Below are 23,690 nucleotides of genomic sequence, written 5' to 3'. Positions count from 1 at the left end.
CCTTGCCTTGGATATCATAAGTAACTTAAGGATTTAAAATAGATGGAGGATATGTATAGGTTATATGCAAATAACACCTTTAATATAAGGGACTTGTGCATCCTTGGATTTTGCCATACTTGAGGGGTCCTGGAACCAATTGCCCTTAGATATGGAAGAGGGGGACACTGCACTCATAAGTATTGGTTAATTGAGGTAGCAGGTAAATAACACTGAGACTAGACTAAGCAGCTCTTTTCTCAAGGGAGCTACATTGTGTTGAATAACCTCCTAAAAATAGAGGTATTTCTGAATAGATGCTAGAAAATATAACGGAAAATGGCAGTGTTCAACTTAAAGAGAAAAAAGTGATTTGGAACAACTTCAAATTGCCAGGTAGAACCCTCTTCCTTTTTCCTTAGAAGTCACATCTAAAGTTCTAAAACTCAGTGTTGAGACAACCACGAATTAATGAGTCCCTAATACAGTTTGTGTAGCATTTAAAAAAAAAAAATCCATTCAACTGGGGTTATATCCTCAATATTGTCTGGCATCCACAAGGCCCTGGCTTTGGGCACCACAAAAAAAAGGGGGGAAACCCCCACAAAAACCCAAAACACCCTTGATACTTGTTGCTTGTGGATTTTTAGATTCATAGACCAACTTTATTGGAACCCTTTGATGAATAGACAGTATATGCTACTGTTCATTACACGTGATTCTTCATCAGTGAAACTCCAATTTCCCCAACCTTAGTTTCTATACCCTTTATATTTTAACAAAACTTTACCACAGTTAAGATTTGTCATCGTTAGGGTAATGATTTTCAACCTTGCTGATTTGTTAATTCCCACAACTGAATTCTCTCTTCACTCCGTACCACTGAAATGAAGGAAGCTGTTCACCTTGTATGATGTGCTCTGTATCATACAGCTAGCTGATCAGAAGGGCTTTTATTTGCAGATCTCATGTGGGAATAAATACATATAAAAGCCAGAGAAATTCCACAAGCTTCACAGAATGAAACTGAACAACCTTTGTGGCTGGTGGCTGTACTGAAAAACCGGTCTCCAGTTTGTCTTGCTAGAGATTGAAGATGTCCAGAAAGGATCCCAGCCCACCCAGAGCAGCTCAGGCCCTTAATTGTGTAAACTTAAGTGACTCTATATTTATTGGCAGGAGTAATTCCAAAATGACCTAACACTATTACCCCATTCTTAGATTAACGTTGCTATTTTTAAAATGCATTTGTGCAATAAAAGTTTGACATGCAAGAATTGCTTCATCTTGGGAGAAAGAGCAGAAGGAAAGAGTTAAAGGTCACACGTTATTTAAATTTACATTAACTCTTTCTTACCATGCTCCCTGGATGTTGAGATTTGTACATGTAAATGACAAGTAATTCTAGAGGGATGTCAGGGACAAGGGATGCTATATCATATTGAAGTCACAGTTTTGTGAGTCTGGGCAAGGCATTCCCTTACTGTAACGTAAAGGTTTGTAAGAACCTGTCATCTCACTGTGCCCAGGCTGCGTTTTACATAATATCCTTCAGCTTCGTTGACACCAACCTTGATGGCATTATTATTGCCACTTACAGTCCCGTGTTAGTAATGTTAAACCTGAATGGGATTAATAAACTAAGTGATAAGGATTTTAATGCTGTTAACAATTGGTAATGCTTCTTGACAGCACATGGAAAAAAGGAGTAACCTGTCATTAGCCAGCCTAGAATAGATTCTACAGTCTGCAAACAGGTTCACAACCTTACTGTCTTCAGGTGTGTCCTCCCTACGCTTCCATGTCCTTTTCCTTCCTTCCCTTCCTTCTCTTTCTTCCCTTTTCTCTTTTCTGTACACCCTTCCCTCTTCTCTATCATTTCTTCTCTCCTTCTTGGCTTTCTTCTTTCCCTCTCTTCTTTCCTCCCCTTCTCCTTCTCTAGCTCCTGTCTTTCTTTGCCTTCTTTGTCCTCTCCTACCTACCTTCTCCCCCTTTTTTCTTTCCCCCTTTTCCTTCTTTCCCACTTCCCTCCCTTCCTCCTTATTTCCTTCTTACCCTCCCTTACTATTTTTGCCCCCCAACCCCCCAAACTGTTTTCCTCTAAGTCATTTCTCTGTGTGGAGATGATTTCTTCATCTCCCATCTTTACTGCTTTGCAGTTACTCTGCGATTATTGTCTGGAAATTGACTATTGCTTAGCAATAATGTGTGAGCAACTCGTGCCAGTAAACCTGCTTGGCTCAGCCTCCTTCCCTCCCAGGCGAGGCAGCTCTCTGCCTTCCTTAGCTAGTGCTTCCTCACTCCCACTGTCTTCCACCTTCCACCTCAGCACTCTCCATCCTCCCGCCCATGCTTCCTGCGGTTCTTTATGAAATGGATGCTAGCCTTTTGTTCCAGCCCCACTCTGAGCTCCTGGGTCAGGCAGCTCGCAGCCTCCCTGGGGCAGTGCTATGATGAATTTTGGCATGGCCAGGCTGTTTAACAACTCCATTGCAGAGTGCCAGTTTCCTCTGGTGACTTTTTTCCAAAGGCTCCACTCAAGTTTTGAAATGCCAAAGATTCCCGTGGATCTCTAAATTATGTGGCAATTTCTAAGAAACCACGCCTCCCCAATAAAAGTGAATTTTCTTTCCCAAGAAACAGCTACTTTTGCGATCTTAAACATTTAAATTTTTCCTGGGATCCATGTTACTTAGATTCAATAATTTTTTATTATTTAAAAATTTCATGTCTTGTCAACCTTTCTTTATGACTGATAGTCAATTAGACCTCATCTTTGCTGTCGTCCACATATTTTCTTCTTCTTAAAAGTCACAATTGTTAGGGAGGACTGTGTCAAATCATTCTGTTAATGCTAGTCATTTCAGAAACATTTAGAAAGTTGTTCATACTGAGTGCAATGTTTTTGAGGGTTGAACCAGTTATTTCAGGCCGAATTATTTATCTAGCTCTGCATGTATGTGAGACATTGTTTAAATAAAGATACATAGTTGACCCTCCATATCTGTGGGTTGTATATCCATAGATTATCCCAACAGCAGGTTGAAAGTATGAGGGAAATTTCATCTGTACTGAACATGTACAGATTTTTCTTGTTATTATGCCCTCAACAGTGCAATATGACAATTATTTACATAGTCTTCATATTGTGTTAAGTATTATGAATAATCTACATATGATTTAAAGTATATGGCATAAGGCTGAGAATATAACTCAGTCAGTGGTAGAGTATGTGCTTAGCATGTGCCAGGCCCTGGGTTTAATCCCCAGCATCAAAATAAATAAAGTATATGTAATATGCAAATACACTGCCATTTTTATTTATCAGGTTTTTTTTTCCAGTACTGAGGTTTGAATTTAGGACTTGGCACTTGCTAAGCAGGTGCTCTACCACTTGAGCCATTTTGCAAGTCCTTTTTGCTTTAATATCTTAAATAGGGTCTTCCATTTTTACCTGGCCAGCCTGGACTGTGATCCTCTTATTTATGCCTCCCAAGTAGCTGAGGTGCATGTGTGTGCCACCATGTTCAGCCCATTGCTTGAGATGGGTTCTTGCCAACTTTTTGCCTAGGCTGGCCTTGAACTGAAATCCTGATCTCTGCCTCCTGAGTAGCCGTGATTGCAGACTATCTATTGGTTTTACTGAGACAGGGTCTAGCATTACCACCATACCCAGTTTATTCTGCCAGTGTATGTGAGGGACTTGAGCATCTTCAAATTTTGGTATGGGAGTGGTGTTCTGGAATTGACTCCCGTGGATACTGTATTTAATTTTGTTTTATGGTCTTGAAATTTTATTTTCAAAATTACGTGACATCTACTTATTTGAGGTGTGATGTGGCTACCAAAGAGGCAAATAGTGGTGTTTAATTGTAACTACTTAAGTGATCAGAGAAAGCAATACTGCTGGGGATCTTTTGGCCTTAGTGGTAAATGAGAAAACTTTTGAAGTTACTTTCTGTGACTGTGTGCCTATCACATGGCCTCTTTGCAAATCAGGAATTACCTTTCAGCTGGACTTCATCGTGGCCCCCCTCCCCCACTACTCCCAGCTTCTTTAGAAACAAAGAACGAGAGAAAAGTGTGTGTGTGTGTGTGTGTTTCCACTGCATGTGATGAGTGCTCTCAGGAAGGATAACTTGGGACAGAGTTAACAGCTTGGTACCCTCTTTCTTATCCTTTCTGGAATTCATTAAGTTAATATACTGTTGCCTGCATGGGGCACCTTCTTTGATGGTGAATACAGTTAAATGCCTATTTAGACATGTCACAGACTAACCAATGCAAGAAGGTGCATGAAGTATGGCGGGCGGCTGAAAGGGGGTGTTGGGGGGGAGCAAAAAAGAAGTGTTTCTCTATATTTTTTAACTTAAAAATGCTTCTTCCTAACAATCCTTTGCAGCTGGCAGAAGGCTAAGGTTTCTCACACTATGAAAGGAAGTCAGACCATAAATAACCCAGTCAGGCACACCTGGAAAGAATAAAATGCCTTTCTGGGCTTTACACTGTGCTTAGAATGGGTGCCAGTCTGGTGAGTCCACTCACGTGGCATGGAAGAATGTGTAAATGTCACATTAGGATAAAGCCAGGGAAACATTTCCATTTTTAATCTCCAATTTTCAAACTCTTGGTTTATGGGAGAATATATGGAAAGACATTTTCAAATTTTAATACCTCGCCATCTTGTTTCAGTGGGCTTCTTTTGCAAAGTAATGACAAAATAAGGCAAAGATGTGGTGCTTTCAGGACCAGAGACTTAAAAACTTCCCAGAAGTTATGATTTTCACACTTATGGATCTAATTCAAAGAGCAAAGATAAGCCACATCTTTTGATGTGCTTAAAAAGACCCTATATGAGCCAGTGATTTTGGCTCCTCTTACCTCATCTCTGTTTAGGATGTAATGCAAGATGTTTTATTGCTGCTTTGGTCAGACACACACCGAATGTGGTTTTCATGTTGGAAATCATGGATGCTTCTGTGGAGCCATTTGGCTGTCAGTGCTATCTGTGAAGTCCATCCCATCTGGCTTAGCCTTTTGCAAATTTTAAGGTAGAGTAACTCATCTTTTCTAAAAGCTGGGCAAAGCTGTTAACAAACAGTCCGTTAGCCATTTTGTCTGAAAAGTGTGCACTTCCATCCTCCCTTATCTGCACAGTAGGGTTTGTATCTAGCCTGCAAAATGGAATGGAAGTGCTTCCTACATCCAGCCTTGGGTGGGACTGTGGAACACACACTTTTAGGTGAAGAAGGAGGATTTGGTCCAGCATAGCCCACTCCTTACTCTGCTTAGTTTGTCTTTAGATTCTGAATTCCAGATGGAAAAGAAATCTTTTTTGTTTGGTCTCTATCAGCTTTTACAGATTAATGCTCATGGCAAGTTGACTGTTTAATACATTTTAAACATTGATGGATATAGCAGGAAATTCAAAACAATTATGTTTGGGTCTAGCTAAGCTATAGTCACATTTTTCCTTTTTCCCAAGGTGGCTTTTTTTTTTTTTTCTCTTCCTCATAGCACTGGGGCTTGAATTCAGGTCCTTATGCTTATTAGGTGAGTACTTTATCACTTGAGCCACCCCCCCAGCCCTTTTTTGCTTTGGTGACTTTTTCTTTGGTAACATTTTGCCTGGGCTAGCTTTGAATAGTGGTCCTCCTGATATCTGCCTCCTGAGTAGCTGAGGTTATTTTCATTTGCTGCCTCCTTGTGATAGCAGATAGAGGTTCTCCATGTGCCTCTGACCAGTCCACTGCATAGTACACCCTGGGACAGATTAATACAGAATGTGTTAATCTTTCTTCAGGTAACATTTTACCAAAACCCGGGCCCTGCCTCTAGGTATGAAGCAAGAGGGGATGGGGAGAAAAGAGTAATTATTAAACACCCGTTGCTTGCCAGGCATTGCCAGGACCAGGTGGTATGCATGTTTTTGAGTTACTGTGATTGTGTCTTCATCTCAGTTTTTTTGACTGATTTGAGACTTTTTTGATAACCAGTATCTCTTTCTGAACCTTCGTGGACTAACATTTCTTGCTGATTGTTTTATGCGAGACACACTGTTAGAATTTTGCTTCATGTCATATAATTTAATAGATCCAAGGGGAGGGGATTCTGGGTATTTGACTTTTAAAATACTAACTTATAAGTCCTTCTAAAGAGAGGACTGGGAAGGAAATAAAAGAGGAAGAAAGCTTATTTTCAGTTAGCTTATTCTGTGAACATGTGCTGCATGGTTTGATACTCCATTTAATCACTCACTTTCTTTGTTAACTATGTGCTGGGCACCTACTCAATGCAAAGTATTGATGGTACCGTGGGGAAATAAACAACCGCATGGCATGGACCTTATGTTCAGAAAGGTCCACCCTATGTGCGTCATTTAAAGGGGTGTGTTGTAATTCTCATGGATATCAACAACTGAATTTTCTAGAACAAGATTTTTTTTTTGACAGAGAAATGAAGAAACAAATGAAACACTTGCCTGCCTTTTTTTCAGAGTAATGATAGTTCCTGCTATTGTGAAATTATAAATATTTGACCTTGAGTCTTTAAGAAAACTCTTGTTCTATCAATAAATAAAAAGTATGTATTGAACATGTTTAGGGCAATTCTAAAAGAATAGTTATCTTGGCTAAAAGACTAAAGCTGTGGGTTGATACTTTACTTCAATAATAATTGAAGGCCAGCGTCCATTTTGATATCAGTTTGTCAACCAAATGCTGAGAATACGCCTGCCTTCTGAAAAAGACGGAATTCACAGTTCACAGAGTTACTATACATCCACTAGGAGAAGAATAGTATTTGTACGGGAATGTGCTGCGAATGTTTAAAGTGGTGCTTTCCTGATATTATTGCTTAAATTTCCAATGGTGTAAATTAGACCTTCTAATCCTTGCCTCAGCAGTAAGCAATAATTGAGGATGTTGATGGGTTTTATCCACATGGGAGAATGTACTGCATAACTCTAGAGCAGGAAATCTTAGTATCCAGTTTATTTCTATTGCGTTTATTTTTAGTTTTGATATTCTGGGGGGAAGGAATGATCAAATAATATTTTTGTAGGTGACCAATAACCAAGAAACAAATCAATGGGGGATAAGATCCATTAATAGGCATTTTTTGAGTCTGAGTTTAATTTGTTGTTTTCTTTTAGCAACTTACTCAACTCTCCTGCATAACACTGTTGCCTAACTTTGGAAGAATGTATCATCCTTCTGTTTTATGGTCTATATCATCTTTTTTTTTTTTTTGTAAGGCAACACATTTTTTAGTTCATCTCTTAGCTCCTTTTTGGTCCAGAATCAAATGGAGAAATCAAACATAAGGGTTAAGCAGGCAATATTATTAGTTAGGAATGCCATATAACACAAGTGGTATCATATGTCATGGTGTTACATATAAATGTCTTGCCAGGGTTTATAACTCTCCTGTCAAAATTCATGTGCGGTGACTCTCTATAGGTAAGAAATCTTGATTGAAGAGAGATTTACAAAGCCAAACCTTAAAGAAAACACCTGAGAGTTTCTAATTTTCCTAAGCACTGTTTTTACATTTGTATTCCCTCTAATATGGCACTATGATTTTTAGGGCTAACCTTGATAGGCAGTAAATCCATTACTGAGCATAAGAAAAGGTGCATATATATAATGTAAGAGAACTGGCATCTAAATATTTTGCTTTCACATTCATGGAATATTTGTTAACAAAGTTTCATAAGGATTTTAAAATCATTACATATCACAGTTGTACCTCTAATAAACTAATTACATATGTTGTTTCTACTCTGCAATTAGGTGTAATTATACTAATTGCATAAACAGATGATAATCAACCCGAAATTACTTTATAAAACAAGAGCATTTACACAACAATAATGTCATTAAAAAACATAAGCCCCCAAGAATGAGACAAAGCAAGCGCCACCAGGAAATTCAGTTAGGGATTAAGTGTCTACCACTGTAGGTATAATAGGGACGCTGTCACCTTCTCATTACTTTAAAGCACTCGTTCCTCTTAGATATAGTATGTTTAAATCCTGAGCTGTGAATTTCTAGGCCTTTGTGCCTTTGTCTCACCACCTTAACATTTCTAATGTAGTTTTTGTTGTGTAAATCTATATAAGTGCCATCACCCGTCAGCAGTGACATCTGATGGCATGAGGCCGACCCAGTCTGCATGTATTAGGGCTTTTTGTGTTTGTGCAGTGGAACCTACTTAAACAAATTCCAGTTGAAGGGATAAACCTGTAAAAGGAATACATTTTCCCTGCTCTGAAACAATAGCTCTGTGCTGAATGGGTGCCCATGAAAAGGCAAAATCACATAGAAGGATGAAGTTCTTTTCTTCCAAAAGGCAAGAGGAAGATAATGATGATTTTGATCTGTGGAGGAAATAAATCTCTTGATTTATCAGTTTAATGTGTGGAACAATCTAGAACACATGCCAGGGAGCCTCCTTGAGTTCATTGCTAAATTTTGGATTGTCTAAAAAAAAGAATCTCAAATAACAAAACAATATCGAAAACTCAACAGTTTCACAAAAATATTGAAGTCCCCAACCAGGCAGGAGCTCTGTGGACATTCTTCACATAGTTCTTTGAGGCTTTGCTGTTCTGTCAGGGCTGAATGCCAGTAAACGGGATACCTGGAGGGTGACAGTGAGGGGTAAAATCAGCCACCCTAAATATAGTATTCACCATTATGACTGACCTTTTGGGTTGCTTGTGAACAATAGGTTAGGAACTCTAGATCTGTTTTTAGATATACTTGAATAGGATTTGCTGTTGATGACAATGAAATTGGGGCTATACAAATGGATTGGTCTTCAGGGCTTCAGTTCCTAATACTTGGGATATCTACCCCATGCACAAGTCTTTAGACTTTTGTCACTTGGATATGTACCAGAGCAATTGTAATATATTTAACAGCATTTAGGACTTGATATGCCAACTCAGGTGCGACCTAAGAATTTGAAGGTGCCAACTTTGCATCCTGCTTTCTCTATCAATTAAAAAATGTCACTGACAAAATATTACAAATATGTTCACCATGCCAGCTGCTGATACAATGTGGACCGACAGTTGCTTAATAATCACTTGCCGAACAAATACACAAATACAGGAGAAAAGAGAAAAAAATAGAACTTGGTTGGTTTCTGGGAACGAAAAGGTAAGATGTGAGCTTGGTTTGGCCTGGAGGCTTTATAATATTACTTGAAATCAGGGGATAATAATACTTTATCTTCTCCGATTATAGAACAATATTCACTCTAAAAATTTTGGAGATAAGCCCAAAAGAAGAAATGGAAAGGCCTTGAAGTAGTGGTTTGCTATTCTGCCGAAATCTGGCTCTTAAGATGTAAGAATGCCCTCTCCTTACATCTTAGCAGCATCTAGTGTTGTTTTTTTTTGACATAGAAACTTAATTAAGGGAAGATTTTTAGTAGTGTGCATTCATCCAAGGAAGTCCCTCCTAAGAGGAGACTGGACAGGAAATATGTTATAGTCCCAAGGTTAGTGCTCAGAAGGGGAGGAAAGTCAGGGAACTCCCAATGGAGAGGGGGACCAGAAAGGGGACTTTTAAGGTAATACTTTAGAAAAAAGACTATTGTGACTATGTGATGTCATAAGATAGGTAAACTAAAATGGTGGCTACAGGGGAACAAATGAGCATATCCGTTGGACCTATCTCTCCATGGTGGGAACAGGTACAATCATTTAGCAAAAAATCCTGACTGCATTACACTATTATTAACCATAGTGTTCATTTTAAAATTTGTTAATTTTATGCACAGAGTATTACTTTTTTGCATTGCCTTCAATGCATAAAAATTCTAGAAAATTACTTTTCTTTTGATTTCTGTTTCCATTTTATTCTGTGGATGTAGCTGGGTTGTGATAAAATTCTTTCCTACATTGGAGAAATTCTGCAATGTTCTGAGTAGCCTGCCTCCTGTTAGAGAAAGGGTAAAATATCAAAGCTACCTCACAGTGACAATACAGACCTGTTCCTAGGTTCTATCCATATGATTCCCTCCAATTCAGAGTTGAGGTGATAGTTGAAGAAAGACTAACTCCTGGGGGATAGAAGCAGTAGTGTAGGCCACACATCTAGTGCCTACTGATGGTTGTGTCTGTAACACTGGCTGTGTTCCCCAGTGCTCAACTGTAGTCACAGAATGTCCCCAATAGAAAGGTACTTTGTTGTGATTCTAGGTATTGCTCTTACCTTTGTACCTTTGAGCCCAGGGCTTCCATGACAGTTTGGTGAGCTACACACTATGCATTAATAAGCATCATTTTTGCTTAAGTAAGCAAACAACATTTGACTCAGGATATTAGTTAATAAAAGCCCAGGTCCTAGGATCAGTTGCTTCTAATGTGGCTGAACAGTTAAAAGTAAAAGAATAACAAGTTAAAAGTTCTGAATTCTTGAGTTAGTTAGGGTCTTTCTTCCATAGCACCAAAGAATATCTTGTCTGTTTTGTAGTTACAGAGCTGAAGAACTTCAAATTTGACATGGCCTCCAGTGGTTTTGAATTACTAAATCAGTTGAATTTACTACCAGGTGTGAGAACATTAAGAAATAATGAAACCTCAGGATTGGGGTAGAGCTATGGGAAGGCTCAGACGATTCACAGTGTAATGAGATCCCAATCCCATGAACCTCATTGTTTTTTTTTTTTTTTGATGAAGCAAATATTTTGCCTTGTCTTACTTGAAAACAAAAACATCCTCCTTGCTGGGGGAATTCCATCCTCTTAATGGACATCTTCCCCATACTATATGTAAAGACCAATCCCAGCATGTCCTGGCACATGCCAATTAAAAAGTCAAAAATGCAAGATTTCCCTAACTTTTATTTGTAAAAATCCAGTCATACATGCAAAAAATGGATTCTCAAGGTAAAAGGACAAAGAAGAAAGAGCAGAATTTTAAATTTGGCTGGATTTATGGATATGCATTTGCTTGCAACAGATTCTAGTTTCAATGTGGCAGCTAGGTGAGAGCGCTTGATGCCACAGTAGGCATTCAACTGCTCAGGAAGTTTAAATGTTAAAATGGCTTTACCATCTTTGCCTGATTAAACCATGTTCTCCAAGAGGATTTGGAAGATAATCCCTTCAGATATTTAGAAATGCATTAATAAGTGTCTTTCAATTCTTGAAAGAGTGGTGAAGTGACCATTTCCTACAAGTCAAGAATTATGGTGGGATACAAGATTCCATGACTTAAGTGAGGTAACATGGATCTCAGGTAGGAGGAAAAGTAGCTGCTCAAAACCATTAGGGACAAAGTTGGGTATGGTTATTAGAATCTACATCAGAGGTGATATGATATGGTCTTGACCAGTTTTAATCTTTGATAGCAGCTGGGATTAAAGTCTGAGCTTATTAAAACCCAATAAGGTTCTTTTTTTATATGAGTAACTGAGAAAAACTGCATCCCTGATGAACCAAGCCCTGACGTGAATTCCAAGTCATGACTTCTTCACAAATTCCCAACTGTCCATAAGTTTGAAGTTTCCGATGTTGCACATGCAGGGAAGCTATATACCCTGGACAGGATGAGATTTATAGTAACATCTCAATTGCTGTCTTTCCATTTTCTTATTCTTTCTGAAGGGACTTGAACCATTTACCAGAGGAGAAAGGGAAATACCTGAACTTTTCAGAAAGTATTAGCCATTTGCTCTCACTAACACTAAGTCCTGGGGATTCAGAACACTGTTACTGTGTGTTCAGAATCTCATAATGGCTCTGACCTTTTAGAAAGGACTGAGTAGAAACTGCTGGAGCTCCTCTTAACTACCAAGAGAGTAAATAAAAAGCAATGCCACATCCCTGTGGGAAATGGTAGAGAGACTGTCGTCATAACCAGTTGAAAGAGGTAATGTCTATCCCTGTCGTTTCCCAGTACCACTGTCTAAGATAGATATGTCTTGGAGAATGCTGGTAAATTATATTAAGCTTAGAAGGTGGTGACTGTAGTTAAATCAAGTGTTCTGTATATGGCGTTTATACTGAAGTAAATGTACATAGCCTTAACTATCTATCTTGCAAATCTTGCTTTCTCTAACTGCATAATATATCAGTACAGAATGTCCGTATGATTTTGCTTACACTTGGCATGGACAGCAATATACTTTACTTTCCCTCAGAGTTATCTAAAGTCTCTGATGTTAGGCCATAATTTAATCTTCAGGGAAATTAACCACTGCATTATCCCAAAAGGTATCAGGCTAAATCATGACACTCATGACTTTATTCTGAAATGATCTAGAGAATATGAGGTAGCAGACACTCTAGATACTTTGGCATGACACATACATACCAGAGATTTCTGAGTATACTTTCCTGCCCATTACTCATAGTATCTTGTGATAATCCTCTATGAAAGACTGAATTAAGTCTTATTAGGAGAAGCATACCCACAGTCCCTGGATTTTCAGATTAAAGTCATGTTCTTTCAGTCAAGTAATTGGTCCACTGAGAAATAGCTCTATTTATTTTAAGGCCCTTACAAAGACTAAATATTTAACATGATATACAGGCTAACTGTTCAAACTGAAGTGGCCATGATACCTATTAATCAAATCACCTAGCCAGATAGGTGGTATATATGGGATCAAGCTCAAGTAGATTTTTCTCAACTCATAGTCTCAAAAGGAAGTTCCTATGAGCAAAGAATAAAGGGGGAAAAATGGATGCTTAATTATCCCTTAATTATTGGTCATTTTTCATGACCAATTAGCACCAACCTGAAGTGGACTATTTCAGTGTTACAAATATACTCAGCTGTCCTGGCTTCAACTTGTAAAATCCATCTCAAGTGCCATTGGCAGTTACCATTGCTGAATGCCCACCCTGCTACCTGCAGCCCCAATATGGTACCATACCCAAAGGGAATTAGCCAGAATCTACCTGTGTCAAACTATTTCATGATGGTACACAAGGAATTTTGAATTTCAATTTGATTTCCTTATCTGTCATGCTTTAGCCAACCCTACCATTCTCATATTTACTGAAGGTTTCATTTTCCGTAATGCTGTCCTACACTACGAAGTTTCTGAACATAAGCTTCCTATATACCAGATGAAGTAAGACAATGTGTTGTAGAAGTCTCTGTAGCTCAGAAAAGTGTATAGAATAAGGTAAGAATGGATGCCAAGGGCCAGTCAGCCATTTCTTTCAGTTAATGCAATCTCCCAGAATGGTACAATGGCCTAATAGACACTCTGTGGATAGCTTCTTATCAGTGACTCAGTGACTACCTTGTGTATGGATGTGTTGTCCTTGGTTGGAATGTATACTTTGAACTAATCACTAGTGTATGATCCTGTGTTTGTCATATAGCACATGTATAAGATTTCTTCCTTTGGAGACCAAAGAAAGAAAAAGAGAATGGTTATCTTTGACAAGTGTAACCTATAAACAAAGTTGACTCCAGGTATTTTAAGTAGAAAGGGCTTTATTTATTTATTTATTTATTTTTAAAATTTTATTATTTTATTATTCATATGTGCATACAAGGCTTGGGTCATTTTTCCCCCCTGCCCCCACCCCCTCCCTTACCACCCACTCTGTCCCCTCCCTCTCCCCCCCACCCCCTCAATACCCAGCAGAAACTGTTTTGCCTTTATTTCTAATTTTGTTGTAGAGAGAGTATAAGCCATAATAGGAAGGAACAAGGGTTTTTGCTGGTTGAGATAAGGATAGCTATACAGGGAGTTGACTCACATTAATTTCCTGGGCGTGTGTGTTACCTTCTAGGTTAATTCTTTTTGATCTCACCTTTTCTCTAGTTCCTGGTCCCCTTTTCCTATTGGCCTCAGTTGCTTTTAAGGTATCTGCTTTAGTTTCTCTGCGTTAAGGGCAACAAATGCTAGCTAGTTTTTTAGGTGTCTTACCTATCCTCACCCCTCCCTTGTGTGCTCTCGCTTTTATCATGTGCTCAAAGTCCAATCCCCTTGTTGTGTTCGCCCTTGCTCTAATGTCCACATATGAGGGAGAACATACGATTTTTGGTCTTTTGGGCCAGGCTAACCTCACTCAGAATGATGTTCTCCAATTCCATCCATTTACCAGCAAATGATAACATTAGAAAGGGCTTTAATACAGGTGATTTGATGCTTACAAAACCATCAAAAGACTGGAGAAGTGGAGAATCAGGAGTCATTTTAGGAAAGACTTAGTTGAAAAAAAAACCCCCGCAGCCATAATTCTGGAAGATAATTAGAATAGTGAATGCCTGCCAATCAGTTTATCAATCAATCATATTTGAATTGTTTCTGATTTCAGAAACATTGGCATCTGCTGCTTTAGAGGCTGAGTACCAAAGGGAAGATAGTTTCCATCCAAGGAACTATAGTTACTGCAGTGAATTACAGGGTAAACCAATTCAGCTAACTATTTTGGACTTACTGGGCTATTTGAAAAATATGTGAAAAAGAGTATTCAGGGTTGGAATGGGAGATTGTTCAATAAGATAATGACCATATAGTAGCAACAAGAAGCAGTATGGAACCCAGGAGATACTTTGGGGTACCATTTTGTACTCCTCCAATGATAAAATTTAATGAAAGACTGTGAGTATCTAAAATCCCTCAGGAATGAAGCGTTAGGCCATCTTATTTGGATAAAGAAACCTGGTCATCTGAATAACAGGTTGAAACTGAACAGAATCAGGAAGGAGGTGGGGAGGAGGGAATAGCATCTGCTGTAGTGTCACATCTACCTACAGGTGACTTCTGGGTCTGCCCATAATTTCTTCCTTGCCATGTCTCATGCATGTTTCTATACCTTCACAAATATTCTACTCTTTTCCTTTTCCCACTATCTTATATATGCTAGTATTCATCAACATTAGTTTGTGGATTACAGAGTATTGAAAAGAGACAGTGCTAGAGAAGATTTTGGATTTGGAGCTAGATCCATTAACTGAAAAGCCTTTGGGTTTTCTACCAGGGAAGGAAGGAAGGGGCATTTTTAGATTAGATTAGAATGGTTGTATTATACAAGAGCTTTTGTTTAGGAGTGGGAGGGCAAAAGTATAAGGAATTGATATAGAACAAAGAACGGCCTTTCAGTGAACTTTTGTTACCCTCTTTGGCAACCTGGGATCTGTACCTCCTTCCCGTGTTTTGGGGTTCCGCCTCATGTTAGGAGTCTCATTGTAGGCAGTCCATACCTTTGATGGAAGTACTTGAAATGTCCACCTTTGATGGAAGAACTTGAAATGGGAGTTGGTTGCTGTTCTCCCACCTGCCTTTGGTTCCCTTGCAACTTGAGTGCAAGCACATCATCTATACTCCAGGGATGAACTCTAGAGTCACCAGACAAGCAAACCCTCAAAGTTGTAGCCTTGGTGTAGGGCAAGTGACTGTAGCAAGACAGCAATGCTGGTGTATTAGTGACAACATCTGTGTTCTTGAGTGCTTGTCAATGGTGATGTAGTGTCTTCTCTTCACTATGGTGTGATTTGGGAAGTCTTTCTTGTTTTCCTGTGTTGTCTGTAAGTTGGCTCTCTAGTCTTCCTGAACATTTGCTGCCCTGCCTACTATCCTATCTGTTTTCCTTAGATATTTGGGTTCAGTTGCTTTCCACTAGAAAAACCAACCTACTGAATGATACGAGAGACTCATATTCATAACCCAGGTTGGAACAGTGGCTGCCTCTTAGTCACCATGTGATGTAGGCCATATTAGTTAACCATTTTGAGTCACCAGCTTCCTTACCTTTAAAATGGGAATAAAGCGTCCCACTTCAACCATTTAGCATAAACATGAAATGAATTAGTATGTGTGAAGGTTCTTAGACCTGTGCCTCTCCCATCTAGTTATTGTTGTTTTTGTTTTAAATAAGAGAACCATGGTAGTTTTTGGCATGTGAGTACAGAGTAACTGTGCTTTTATCACAGTAGGTGACTGATTATTTCTATTAAAATGTCTTCTAGATTGTTCTCAAGAATGCATGATGTTCTGGAGTGGCAGTTGGTAATTCTGAATGCAAGCCTTGTTTACTTCTTGTTCCAGTATCCCACAGCACATAGTTCAGATTTCTGAGGATAACCTGAGAAATGCAAAATAGTGAGCTGTATTTTTATATCTGATTGCTGTTATGAAGTTTAAATAAAGTCAGTGACTCTATTAATAAGTAGGGCATAGTGATGAAAGGCAGCTTGCTTATTTTTCAATTATTTTATTTGGACAGAGGGATTTACATGGAAAAGGTATGGGTAATAATTAGAAAGCCCCTATACACCCGTCATTCAACTGAAGCCTCTTGTATGACTGCCCCCAAATACTCTCCCCTGTGTTCCTACCAGCAGTATGCATAAAAAATGCCTGGAATGATGTAGAATAAAGTATTAGCAGATGCAGGAGTTAAGGGATGTTTTCACTTTCTTCATTTTAGTTTGAATTTTTTTAGGAGTATGCATCTTTTGATGCAGGAAAACCAAATACATTAAAAAAACATACTGTATTAAATCTGATGCAGTAGTAGAAATTAACTGATGAATTAGAAAACATAATGCAGCAGACTTGCTCAATAAATCCATGAACTTTCCGAAGCCATTAGTGATTATCATTAGGTGATGAATAGTTTTGTGGTTTCCTTGCTCTCTGAGATCTGTAGTAATGAAAACGATGAAGCCTAGAGCCAGTGTGGGTAGCTCTAAACCCAGCTATAACACTTGCTAGTTGTATGACCTTGAGCAGATGACAGAACCCCTTTGTGCTTCAATTTCCTCACCTGTACAATGTGGAGACCTACCGAAGCAGTCTTCTAAGATCATTACTTGGTTTGTTTGTTTTTTTGTTTTTAGTGATACTGGGGTTTGAACTCAGTGCCTTGTGCTTGCTAGGCAGGCACAAGATCATTACTTGGAAGAGACCTGCATAAATAGTATGCATGTATATGCAAAAAGTGGAATTCTGGGAAAGGAAGTTCAACGTCATCAAATGAACACATTACAGAGGGTGCACTCTCCTGTTGGCTTGTTTATAAGCTAACATTGCATGGGAAATTCTCCTGACCTGATTTACTCATTTAGTTTCCAGTAGTTTCTATCTGTTCTTCACTGCCTTTAGTCAATGTCTCCCATCCTTTTGTTTTTAATTTCAAATAATTCATTCTTGTTCTCAGATGGTGGTTCCTCCGCCTCTTTTTCATTTTTTCCATTCTGCTATTCTTTCAGTGATGAAATTGACTCTTTGGTTTCGTTGGCACCACAAGTTTAACATTCTCTATTGCTTCCCACATAAACTTTAGGTCAGTGTTTCCTTACCTAATACTTACAAATTAAGAGCTATATGTAGTGCTTGCCAAAGGTGACTATGCCTTAAACTCACAGAAAAATTGATTAAAAATACACATATGTATGTTTTATCCCTAGAGATTCTGATTTGGAAGTTCTAGGGTCAGACTCAAATCCCACATTTAAAAACAAGTAGCCAGTGCTTTGGCATTATTGTACAGGCTAGTGTTTTGGAACAGGTTGGTCCATACTATAGCTAGTGCATGCTCATTTTTGGCTACAGTGGGATTTTTTTCTATTCAATTTTTCTTTTTAGAGTGATCACCAAGCACATCAGTGGTGCATTAATGATAGGTTCTCCTTTTAGCCACCCACAAAGAGTAGAGTGTATCTGACCAAGTATTTCATCTGTAAGTGTAGAGGTTGTCTGTCATGGGCTGGCAGATGGTCTTTTTAGAGAGTATGCCATTTGCATTAAATGTACAAACACACCATGTCTATATGATATTTGGGTTTACATATTTCAGATGGTTTCTTTTGATTTTTTAATGTCTAATCAGCTGACAATTAAGGCTATAAATTTGCCTGTGGACATATCTTTAGATACATCTTATATACATTGTCATCATGGTATTATCATTGTTCTTACTTCCTAAAATAAAATTCATGTAAGAATTTCTATTAGGAATCCCTAAAAATATGGAAGTTGTTTAAAAATATGGAAAGTGTTTTTTTGTTTTAAAATGTATTACATTGTAATACATTTTACATACATAGAAATGAATGTTTTTATTGTTTGGAGTTTAATCAGTATTTCTTAGAAGGTAATACATGGTAAAATAATCTATGGGTATTAAAATATTTGCTTTGTGTGGAAGTAATAATTGTATTCTTACTAATATTTTAAGTATTTAAGCCGTCAAATATACACTGTGGTGTTTCTTGTGCTTTTGTTACTTTCTCCTTCTCTTCAACTTGTTTTCTGTTACTGAACAATGACATTCTGTGCATAAAAATTAATGACACAACTTTATTATATATTGTACATTTCATCAATACAATTCCTGTATTCATTTTAATCCTTTCTCTTGATTTTTGTTTTTATTTACCCTAATATGGAAGCTATAACTTTTTAAAAAGTCTGTGTATCTTTCATCCATCCTTTTATTTAATAATTTTCTGTGTCATTTTGCAAGTGTTTAGGGAAATTTTGTTTAAAATTTTTAAAAAATCCAATATAAGGATTTTTGTCTTTGGATGTTTACCTTATTTATAGTTCCTATTAATAGTATAGGTTAAGTCCTATTACTTATGTTGGTTTCAGATGTTTTTTAGTATATGTTTGCTATTTTCTGTCTTCTGAACTATGAACTGTATAGAACTTGTTTACTCCCACTTTAATTTTCTAGTGGTGACCATGCTTCCTCAAAAGCATTTGCTATTTTTTTTTCTTTTTTAAAGCTGACCAAAACCATAGCTTAGGGAAAGCACCCATTAGGAGAATTCTCTGGGTTAATGAGTAGGGGAAGTAACTTCTCCCACCTTGACTCTTGCTAGTTAGCCATAGGAGACAGCCACGGAAAACTGCTTTTTCTGCAGCTGAGAAGAGTGAGGTGAAACAACACGTTTATAGACTTGCTTTGTCTTTAGTATATAAGAATGAACAGATTTCAAGACCATAATGTATCTATTCCTAGAAGAGTCGTCTTTTTTGCAGTATTGTGGATTGAGTTCAGAGCCTTGTGCACGCCAGGCAGACCGTCTGCCACTTGAGCCACATTGCTGGACCTTTTGTTTGTATCTTGTTTCTAAGTCTCACTAAATTTTCCTTGGGCTTGCCTAATACTCTCAGTCCTCTTGCCCATCTGCTGAGTAGCTGGGATTATAGGCATGTACTACAACACCTGGCTTCACATGTTTTGCTTGTTGTCATTGAATAAAAATGTAATGGAGACAGAAAAGATTCATGGAAAGAAAATGAAAATAATCAAAAGCAGTTGAGAAGCTTCCACGTAAAGATAAATTTTAAGGTAATAGGTTGATAGTTTCTGTGACAGTGAACCAAAGGAAGCTGCCTTAGTATGAATTGTTTTTAACATAATAGATTTTCTTTCAAAATGCTTTATCAAAAATATCATTATGCCGAGTGCTGGTGGCTCATGCCTGTAATCCTAACTACTCAGGAAGCAGAGATCAGGAGGATCACAGTTTGAATCTGAGCCAATAGTTCGAGAGATCCTATCTCAAAAAAACCCATCACCAAAAAAGGCTGGCAGAGTGGCTCAATGTGAAGGCCCTGAGTTCAAACCCCAAATCATTACCTGCATCTTTTTGACTCCTATGGAAATGGGATGTGGATATTATTGCTCCTTTGACAAGTGATGTGAAGATCATTTTCTTGAATTGTGTTTTGTTTTGACTTAGGCCCTGGCTAAGTATTTGTCTTGGATGTAGTGTTGTGAACTAAAAGTGATGAAAATCCTTCATATTTTCAACAAATCTATTACAGACAGTTCTTTGGGAGAGTTTACTTTACTTAGTTTTGAGATTTTTTTTTCTTAAGTATCCAAATCCTACATTTCTGCCTCATATTGTATAGAATATTACAAAATAAAGCCATAGAAAAATATCAGTTTTTTTTTTTAAGGAACCATTGAAAAGCAAATACAAAATGGAAAAATGGTTTGCTCTTAGTAGGACTATCAGTCAGTGTGGTGTGGCTTGTGGTGGGAACTGTACAGGTGATTGTCATTTTTTTAAGGCTTTCTTGAATAAACTGGGAAAAAGATATGGTTTACCTGCTGGTTTGGGTTAGCAAAACTGTCTACTGTCAGAATGTACGTACATTGCCACACCATAATATAACGTGATATTTTGCAAATAGGTGACAACCCATGAAAGGTTCTGCAAATTATTATTGTCTTCCACTACCAAAGGAGTATTTTATAAGAGTTAATAAAAATTAGATTTAGAATGTATTGTATTTATATCAAGCCCTTTTGTCAGTAGTCCAATATTTGTAGCCATGGGCTGTATTATTAAGTAGATTCTTTGAATTGTAAAGTGGTGTATTATTATTTTTTTGAGACAGGGTCTTAGTAAGTACACTAGGCAGGCCTAGAACTCCAGGCTTGAGTCCAAGCCAGTCTTGAATTCATCTCACAAGTACTTGGTTACAGGTGTGTACCACTATGCCTGGCTCAAGTGGGGACTCAGGGTTTTGCACTTGCTAAGCAGGTGCTCTGTCACCTTAACCCTGCCCCCAACTCCTTTTGGCCTTAGTTATTTTTGAGATAGGGTTTTGGATTTCTGCACAGGCAAGCCTGGATCACAATCCTCCTATTTACTCTTCCTGCATAGCTGGGCTGACAGGTGTGTGCTTATGGTCTTTTTGCTTGGGCTGACCTCAAATCTTGATCTTTCCATTGTCTGCCTCTTGTGTAGCTAAGATTACAGGCCTGAGCCACCATGCCTGGCTCAAGTGGTGTATTCTTAAACACCCTAACATCAGTAAGTGAAGAGTGATAGACGTGACTTAAAAATATATCTGAAATCAGATATTCCTAGGCTAAGGAATTGGGATTATCTGCAGATTCATTTGAAAATTATTTGGTGTGGTTGTACATTAGTTAATATGAATGAAACAGTTTGTAAATCCTGTTCAGCAATAGTTTTTTCGTATTTTAGAGAAAAACATAGAAGCCAAATTTGGAATGGCCACAACCTCTTCGGAATGTAGCCCAGTGAAAGGGCTACATGGAAGAGAGGTTCAGGATACTGAACTCCCCTTCCCAAATAACAGCACTGTTCTACGTTAGAATGGTATGACCATGTCTTTCTTTGGCACCCTCAACATTTCCTACTAACTGATGAGTTACATTGTTTCCCTCTCCAGTTGTGTATCAGGAAGATAGGCGGGTTCTCAGGAAAACAACAGGCACAAGGCAGGCAGCTGTGACACCTACTGGTTTTTCCCTGGTCCAGTTGGTTACTTAAAGGCCAACAGGCTACATGGTGATTGGCCATGGCGTTCTCAATGAATGAACTGTGCTTTGTGTCAGAGTTCTGAGTTCATCAAAAAAGACATTTCACCAGAGCTTGGCTATGCAGGCAAAACTGTTATGTGGTCCTTAAGATTTATTTAAAAGTTGAATTGTGATTTTTCTGGGTAGCAGAAAAAGTTTTGGGCAGCAAGGGTCACCTGTTTCTGGAAAAAGTTGGAAGACAGGAGAATTTTCAAGAAAGAAAAATGAATGTAGATTTGAAGTAAACAAAAGGAATTAAAACCACTCTGGCATGTGACTGCAAGTATTTTGAGTGTCTCAAAGCATATGTACTTATTTATGGCCCATTGTTTATGACACAGCACGTGATGTCACCTAGTCTTGGTTCCCAGGGGGAACCTAAGTGCACCCAAAGTTAACCATCCTGTGATGGCATTGCCAAAAGTTTAAAGGGAAACACATGGTTCCTGGATTGCTCCAGTATCTAATTAGGTATTGAGTAGGGCGAGAATGTTGAATAATAAGAGTAGAAAGAAAAATCTGGCATGTCTTTTGTTGAAATTCAATCCTCTGGTCCTCCCCACCCCCATTCTCTGTAATGGTCTGAAAACTTTTCAATCACTTTTTAAAAGGATACAGTGAATTTTATCACAATTTTGTCAATCAAAACCACATGTGCTCACTCCATTGGTGACAGAGAAAAACAAAATCATATTTGTTAAGACCAAAATTCAGGTACTAAATAACGGGGATGCAATGTGAACTGTAATGTTCTTTACAAAGAAACAATGAACTCTGACCAAGAATTTAATGTGGAGAGCAAAATGAACTTTTTGAAGAGGAAACCATATGAAGTTGGCTTTGTGGCAAAATGTCTTTCTCCTCTGTATCTATCAGAGCAATTGTATTTTTCTGATCTGAGGCTATAACACTCAGACAGAATGCTCCTACAAACCACCCAGCACAATAATGCTTCTGTGCCCTGCCCACACTTAGTGATGTAGATAGGGAGAGGTTGCCAAGTATGGGTTCTGGTCATGGCCTTGTTGCAGAGCAGGGTCAGCAAATGATTTATGTGAGGCTCAATTTGGACCAATGCTTAGTTTGCGAATGAAGTTTTATTGGAACACAGTCATACATGTTTATTTGCATGTTGTCCATAACTTCTTTCATTGTACTACACAAGTAAGATAGTACAAAAGAGACTGAAGGACCTACAAAGTCTGAAATGTTTATGATCTAATTTCTTAGAGGCATGATTTACTAAGTCCTCTTTAGATAATTCAGGATGTGCAGACAACACACAGCCATAGCTGGCTTCTGGGGAACAAGAATTGTAATTTAAGGAACCCTTCCTTTTGATTCTTGAGTCCTGACATTGTTTTGGTTTTGGTGGCAGAAGAAAGACTAGTTCTCTGCCAATGACAGAGGTCTTCAGCAGCCACTCAAAGACCTCCATTCTTAATTACCAAATCTATTTGCTTTCAGGTTTGTCTTTGGCAAGTAGCCAGAGCACCTCTGTGTCTTCTGGCACTGAAGGAGCCTGGCTACAACCCAAATGCATAGTAGCCTCCTCAAGGTGTGTGGAGGTGTCAAGTTCCTCTTTCAACATCATCATAGTGGGATGGTTTATTCTAGCATCTATATCCTCAGACGGTTAAGGGCCAATCATAACCTCATCTTTGGAAAGTGATGAATGTGAGGGTGTCATTTTGTCTGTTTTTATATTTAGCTTTGGAACCCTTTTGATTTTTGGAATGCTATCAATTTTAATATGATTGCACAAAGAGAACAAAAGAGACCTAATCATATCTTGAACAAGATCTTTGATCACTTAATTGATGAATTAAAGACTCTCAAAGGCCACGCACCAGGCCAAATGCTTCAGATTTACTGGTAATTTTAGAAGTGCTTCGTTATTAGTTCCTTATTTTCAGTCATCTTGCAAAAGGTACTTCAAAATGTATATTAAAGTCAAAGCCAAGCTTCCTCTCCTCTCCAGTGGCTCCAGAGCTCCAGGGAACTTTCCTAAGAAGGCAATGTCAGGATATTTGGAAAGGTTAATTCATCTGTAGGTGATAGGAACCAGGTTGTGTCCATTTGAACTGAAAGAATGAATGGAGGAGGGGAACCAAAATGAGACACTGGGAGGAAAAAAAAAAGTCTACATAACTACAGAAAATAAGCATGAAATGTGTAAGGCCTGTGAGTCTTTGCTTAACAGAAATCAGGTTTGGGGGAAGTTGAGAATTTTAATGGCAATATAAAAGCTCTCTCCTCTGAGACATTCTCTCTCAGGTGATCAATGCTCTGTGCTGTCCACAGCATCCTTATTGGTAAGGATGAAGATGCTAATAATTTCAGCAGACGGCTTTGATTTTGTGTTTTGCTTATCTGACAAAGCTGGTGTGGCAAGTTGATTTTTCAGCTGCCCCTTTGAACTCTTGCCT

The sequence above is a fragment of the Castor canadensis genome, chromosome 15 (assembly GCF_047511655.1).
Source record: "Castor canadensis chromosome 15, mCasCan1.hap1v2, whole genome shotgun sequence".
Taxonomy (NCBI): domain Eukaryota; kingdom Metazoa; phylum Chordata; class Mammalia; order Rodentia; family Castoridae; genus Castor; species Castor canadensis.
Note: the sequence above shows the minus strand (reverse complement) of the source record.